This window comes from Urtica dioica, chromosome 7 (genome assembly GCF_054948205.1).
Source record: "Urtica dioica subsp. dioica isolate 48M chromosome 7, U.dioica_male_clone48M_v1_H2, whole genome shotgun sequence".
Taxonomy (NCBI): domain Eukaryota; kingdom Viridiplantae; phylum Streptophyta; class Magnoliopsida; order Rosales; family Urticaceae; genus Urtica; species Urtica dioica.
This window is the reverse complement of record NC_142762.1, coordinates 36,701,895-36,709,349: the sequence shown is the minus strand read 5'-3', so window position 1 is coordinate 36,709,349 and position 7,455 is coordinate 36,701,895.

Here is a 7,455-nt window from a genome sequence, read left to right as displayed (position 1 = left end):
ATCGTTCGATGTGCTATCCGATGGTCCTCCGTCGTTGCCGCCCCAAACACGTCGGAGCTCCGATGTTTTCAGAGCTCCAAATACGCCGCAACCAGAGTGAAGAACAAGGTGTTGACGATGTTTTCGACGGTGGTGTACACGTCATCGAAGCAGCTGGGAATCCCGAGCCTCGCTCAGCTTCGAATCTAAAACCCCTCGCATGGTCATCGTTGATTCGCTCGACGTCGCCTCGAAGAGAATCACCAGATCTCCGGCGGCCAAAATCCTAGATTTTGGAAAAAAAATAGCGATACATTAAAGAAATCTCTGTCAAATATTGAGAAATTTTGTTTTCGACAATCGGAAAGATAGTTTCATCGTCAATCGCCATCACCACCTTCTTCTTCTTCTTCTTCTTCTTCTTCTTCTTCTTCTTCTTCTTCTTCTTCTTCTTCTTCTTCTTCTTATTTTCTGATTTATCGAACAGTAGATTAAATATTTTGAAAGCAGGATTAAATTTTTTGACATTTTTTTTCTTCTTTTTCTACTTCTGGTTTATTGAATAGTGGATTCAAGTTTTGGAAAGCGGTAATAAATTTTTTGACACATTTTTCTTCTTTTTTTACTTCTGATTTATCGAACGGTGGATTAAATTTTTTGACATCTTCTTCTTTTTCTTCTTCTGGTTTATCGAAGAATGGATTAAATATTTTGAAATAAGGATTAAACTTTTTGAAATCTTCTTCTTCTTTTTCTTCTTCTAGTTTATCGAATAGTGGATTAATAAGAAAGTATCGTGGATTAAAATTTTGGAAACTTAGATTAATTTTTTTGAAAATAATTAAGGGTATATCATTATTTTTACATTATAAATGGCTAAAATGCACTAACTTATGAAACTTTGGCTATTTTGCTTAACACTAAGTTTGAAATGGCTAGTTCATATAAAAAATCCATTAATAAAAAGGAAAACATGAAGTTGAAAAAAAAAACAATAAGAAGACCTTCTTTTTTGGCCTATTATTTTTTTAAAACATGGAGGCCTTACACAACCGCTTATGTGGCTTAGCAGTAGGGTCGGGTTTGGCTGGATGTATCAAATATTTGTTGACTTTTCACTGGCATGCCAAGTCAAATCTTTGGCTATTTTCGATGTATATATTTGGCTTCTTCTAGGTGGTCAACCACGTCCCGCCGGAGACCCTATCCCGCACGATCGCCTCCGTGGGGGCCTTCCACGAGCAGCTGCCGGAGATTCGGTCCATCGCGTACCGGCGGGAGATGGGGAGCGGCGTGTCGTACTTCTCCAACTTGGACTTGTTCCATTCCAAGGCCACCAACTGGTGCGACACGCTCCAGGTGTGGCTGCCATCGGCGCCAGGGCAGCTCCCGGACCTTTGCGCGGCGGCGGTGGAGGAGTGGGAAATACCATAAGATTTTTTATGCACAACTACTTTAGGATCCTTGGAGCTTTTGGGACTTTTCACCTATGTATCGCAGACAAGACATACATCTAAATCAATTTTGTCTTTCATGTATAGAATATAGTCATTAGGACAATGATATATTTTCGATATTGCATACCTAATGTACACAACGTCTTATTGGTCTCGTAAAAGAATTGGGCAATTGAGTTTCTTTCGGAAACAAGTCTCCCAACGATTTCAGCAACTCATCACAACTTGTGTCGCTTGACTCGTATTTGGCTATAAGATTGTATAATCTAACTAAAGTAGATAACTTAATAAACTTATTACAATCTTCATAAAGTGTGCATCTTCAATATATTCTATAAACTTGGAAGAATTATTTTCTTGAAGATTTTTGGTAGCCTAAGCCATTTCAACAGTATTAAGAGCATCGATGTATTCCCCAAAACCATTTGCATCTAGTTCGTGAATGACCTCTTCTTCGCTACTACTATGGGTTGTATTGTCACCATTACATGTCCAAATCCCATAAGTTCGGTCCGTATCATTACAAATAAAAATGATCTTTGATTATTTCAAAAGAATCCGATGTCCTATTTCCACACTTTTGACGCAGCCATGGTATAACGTTCAAATTACGTAAGTTAGTTAAAAAAAATTGTAAGAAAGTATTGACACCATATTCATATTATTTTGAACGTCTATCGACAAATAACAAAATGTTTTGTTGTGGCTTCAGAGATTTCGGCCATAAATTATGGTGGTCTCCCCTCTGCTGAAGTGGTGGCGATCCTTTGGGGGTGCCGCTATGGCATGGACCTCGGCTGGGAACAAGTAGTTATGCACTCGATTGCCTCGAGGTGGTGGGGGCGATCAAAAGCGGTCAAATTCCGCCTATAGAGCTCGGGACGATTTGACATTGTTTATTGCTCTCGCTCTGGTAATACTATGACCCATAATATGGCTCGTTGTTCTTAGTATTAACTCGGATGTAAGACAGTTGGGGATTGTCATGTCATGTGCTATGCGTGAGGTCTTGAATGATCAAAAGACTATCTTGCAACTACGGTATTTCTCCGTCGTTTAAGTGAGAGTTTTTAATGAAATTTTCGTAGTACCAATTACGCTTCATAAAAAAAAAAAAAAAATAGACTTTATTTCCGTGGTTATCAACAATTGATATATTTCCAAAAACGACAAATTTATGATAACATCTTATATATATTTAAGCGCGACTTCATTTTCTTTTTCTTAAGCAATTTGGAATAAACAATTCATAATGGGAAGTTTCACATAAGAAGCCAAATCATCCCTCTCACCAACCAGACCAAATTGCCAAGTAATGACCTGGATATTGAGCCGCGAAATGTCTAAACTATACAGAAGCAACCAAACAACCTTATCTCAAAACAATAATAATGATAATAATAATATTTTTAAAACACGTGAAAATTTTATTTATATTGTATAGTGTCGTATCAAAGTGACTATCTCAACTTTAACGTCCTGTCATTTTCATACCTTTGTGCAGAAATCGTCACGTGTTAATAAAAATGCGTTACTCTTCGTGGAGGAAAAAAAAAAAAAAAACTTTCATGAACCTTGTTAGGTCATTTTTTTTATTATTTTATCTATCCAAATTGGATAATGAAGTATCAAAACATAGTATAAATAAATTAGCGTGTATAAGTATTTAGACATAGTATTGATAATGGTAATTTGAAAATGACTAGTTTTTGCTGGTGGAGATTTAATATTATAAATCATGGCCAGCTCAATTTTGGAGGGACATACCAATATGCAGCTCTTTCATTGCCATAAATGCATAATGTTCATATAGCATAGTGCAACTTAATATACGTGTCGGATCGTATATATTGTGAAGCAAAATAGTCAATCGGTGCCAATGAAAAAAGGGACCACGTGATACACGCATTCTAGGGCAATCTGCCATCCAAAACATTATGAATTTGTCTTGGCATATGACACGTCACAACCCCAATTTGCATTTGGTAGATGAGTATTATTAATCAGCACATAAATCAGCCTGCACGGCAATAATCATCCACGACCGAGCCTTAATCTTGTTAATTTTTTTTTTTATTAATTAAACGCCATTATCTAGTGATCTCATGGTACGCAATTTTTAATACGGCAAAGACCTATGGCTAGCATTGTGGAATGATTCTACTATTATTTTTTTTCTTCATATAATTTAGTTTTTCTGATAGAGAGCTTATGAATAAGTTGCAGTAAATAAATTTGAAAGAAGTTATAGACAAAAGCAATTAAATTTAAATATGGGCTTTTTTTATATAATATTATATTATATAATTAAAACAAAGAATTTTGGTATTAGAATTTTAATATGAGATTAGCCTCAACATGCATGGTATTATCGGGCACTTGATATACACAAATCAACTGTTCAGGTTATTATACTTTAATGGGTACGGACAATAATTCATAAAGTTTTTGCTGTCTTGGTGCATCCGTTGTAAGTTCATTTATGAATAAAACAATACTTACTTTAGTTTGAGGTGTATTCTTTATTTATTTGTGATAGAATCAAGTGGATAGAATAATGCTACTTGTTATTATTTTTATTGGATTTAATAATGTGTAAGAAAAGAACTACTAAATACACAAAATATATTATTAGTAATGAGGCTTATGTATGCACTCATGGCTCTTGAATTTTACCCATTTTTAGAATATTGATCCCTATTTGTTTTTTATTTGTACTCTAAGCACTTTGAAAACTGGGTTTGTTTTATAAAGTCCTAAGTTGCAGAGAGAAATCTTTTCTCCATATCTGTTTTCTCTCTCTCCTAGGGGTGAGTCGGAAAAGAGCGGCCTATTTTAATTGTTTTCCCATATAAAAATCACAACAAAAAGTACATATTTTTTTCGTGTAAAACTTTTGTACGTATATCCAACCACAACACATCCACTTTTTTGAGCATCAATTTCTCATTCAACTTAACTTCAATTTTCGTAAATTAATAATCAATTTTGTAATCCTTAAATCGAGAATTTTGAATATGCTCTAACCTTTCAAATTCGATTAATAGATCATATTCGAATTGTTGTTACGTTGTTTGTTGGCTTTATTTTTTAGTGCAAGTTGTGTGAAAAGATGTCGGTTGTTATGTTTCTACTTCTGGTGTGACATCTTTCCTCTCGTGTGCAGTCTTTATTTCAGGCAAGTTTCCAGTATTGACAGATTGCTTCGCTGGTAACTTGATTATAAGATATTGCCTCGCTGCTGACTTGATTGCAAGATATCTGCCTCGCTGCTGTCTTCATTGCAAGATATTTGCCTCGCTGGAGACTTGATTATGTGATATTCGTTGGAGGCTGGGTAAGGAAACCCGAGATTCACTTCCAGGCTTGTAAAGCTGCTATAAAAGCCATGTGTTTCCCCTTAGCAGCCTCGACGCTTTTGACAAAACACTTAGAGCTCTTAGACGTGCAAGACCGGCGGACTGGGAGACTTTGTGTTTTGTTGATCGCGGTGTATTCTCTCAAACACTATTCCACAAAGATTGAGTGTCTGTGAGAGTTGGGTTTTGTGTTCACGTGATTGAAGGTTCACGAACAGCTGAAGACTGAAGGTCTTCCGAGCCAGGCGGTTGCTCGAAGGTAGGAATTGAGACGGAGCTCAAATTCAGGGGGAGTCCCTGTCTAGGTGATCACTGGTGGTAATAGTCTCTAGGTTTTATTGATTTGTCGATTGTAATCATATATAAACCTTCTGTGTACTATTGACTACAAGATAGTGAAATCTTTTCCACTGGCAGAGTGCCTCCAGACGTAGGTGTGTTTCACCGAACTGGGTAACCATATCGTGTGTATTTTGTTTACTGCACTGTTTGTTGTTTATCCATAATCTGTGTTCAAACAAGTTGTCGGACACATTGTCCACACATTGTGTGCGACATCTTGTCTCTGTGACTAATCAGAATTTCATGAATGTTTACCACAAATCAACCACAGTAGATATTAAATATTCTTTAATATCAATTCTTCCAAAAGAAGCTTATGAGCTTGTTACAAACGTTATACATTTATTTTCTTCTCATTATTCATTCTTCCATCACATACTTGCATGAAATATTACAACAAACATTCACACATAAAACTTACGAAAGGCTCTCTCTTGAAACAACGCCCAAAATAAAACCAAGGGTTTTTATGTACACTACTACAAAAAACAGCTGTTAGAAGTGACAAGTTATTTCTAATTAGAAGCAATATTTTACTTTTAAAAGCGACATGTCGCTTCTAAGTTTTTCAACGAGGTATTAAAACGACGGTCTTTCAAAAATGAAAATTTTGAGATTGAAAACGACAAATATCAATTCTAAGTTTTTTGTCTTTTAGAAGCGACATCGCTTCTAAATTTGGCAAAAATTAAGCGCGTCAATTTTTCCCTCATTTATTTTAACTTTAACTTTTAGACTCTAATTAAATTATATTGTTCGCTGATTCTTTCGAACAAATAAGAAAAACTAGAACAAATGAGAGAGAGAGAGAGAGAATGGATGCGAGCGAACGAAATGCCGAGAGAGAGAGAGAGAGAGAGAGAGCACGAAAGAGATAATTTGTCGGAGGGCATTGTTCAACCACCGGAGTTTGTTTTAGTAGGTCTCATGGTCTTCCTCTTCTTCTTCTTCGAATTTCAAGTGTAATTTCTAGGGTTTGAGTTTTCTCTTCTTTCCTTCTCGGTTTTCCTTGGTATTCGTTGGATTCGAGGTGATACCGTGGAGAAGAAAAAGGAATGGACCTCGTCGGAGTTGTACAATTAATTTTTTGGGTCCGAACTTGTTATCTAATTTGGGGTTTTCGGATTTTTTTTTCTTCTCCAATTTGAAGCATGGTTTTGAATTGTGGAACTTGTTTGAGATTGTGGTTGAATGGATTCTATTAATTTTGTTCCGAAATTTCTAGTTTGTGATATAGATTCTGCGATGTTGACTCTGAAATGTCTCTAAAATATATTTGTCTCGTGAACGTGTACGTTTTTCTAACTTTGTTTGCACAAGTGCTTTAAGGTCTGGTCTCTCCTCTAATATACATTGACGTGTCTCAAATTGTATAATTTAATGTTGCTTTTAATGTGCCTCACTATAGATTTATAAGAAGTTGTATGTGGTTGTAGGAAGAGCTGGAGATTAAAAATGAGAATACTCTTTTTAATTGATTTGTTGATCTACTTGGACTCACTAATCAGAACCTCTTTTCGGCTCTCGCTCTTTCCAACCGTCTTTTCCCAATGTATCTTCTTTGTCTCTTCCCAAACCCATATTTGTTAGCTAAAGTTTCCTTTGTTTTTGTATTTTTTTTATTTGTTTTTACTTAAAGTTTAATGGTGTAAAGCTAGGAATGTGATTCTAAAAACCTCTTGCAGATGTACTATTCAAATCCTTTGCTTCTATTTAAAAAATATGCGGCAACGATCTTCAGTTATCAATTTTCATTTTTGTTTATCTTTCCATAGTTTCAAGTTGATTTTAATTATATGTTGTTTATGTAAGTGTTGTTATGCTTTTTAGATTGGAGACGGACTAGCCGCCTTTCACCATCTTCGTGTGAATTTTCTGTTAGAATTTTATCTATACAGGCTGAAGATTCGTCTTTTTCATGATCATCGGACCACGATTGTTTGAATTTCTCCATCAACTATTTTGAGTTTTTTTGAAAGAGCCAAACGAGTGCTCGAACTGTAATGTGTTTTATATTCTTTCAATTGTCGGAAGTATACACAAAATGAGCGAACACATGTACTTAGTGTTAGATTCATTCTGACCTAGTCCATGTCGTGTGTGAGATGTTTTTTTTTTAGTAGCCGTGTCTGAGATGTTATTCACTTGTATCAATGGGTGTTTTACACTTATTCTAATAAAAAAATTTCACGCATTTCTAAAAAAATATATATATATTTACAAAAAAATTGAATAAAAATTTATACAAAAAGTTGAATGATTTATATATTGTTGACCTGTAAAATTAGTACAACAATATCTCACGAAAATACACAGAC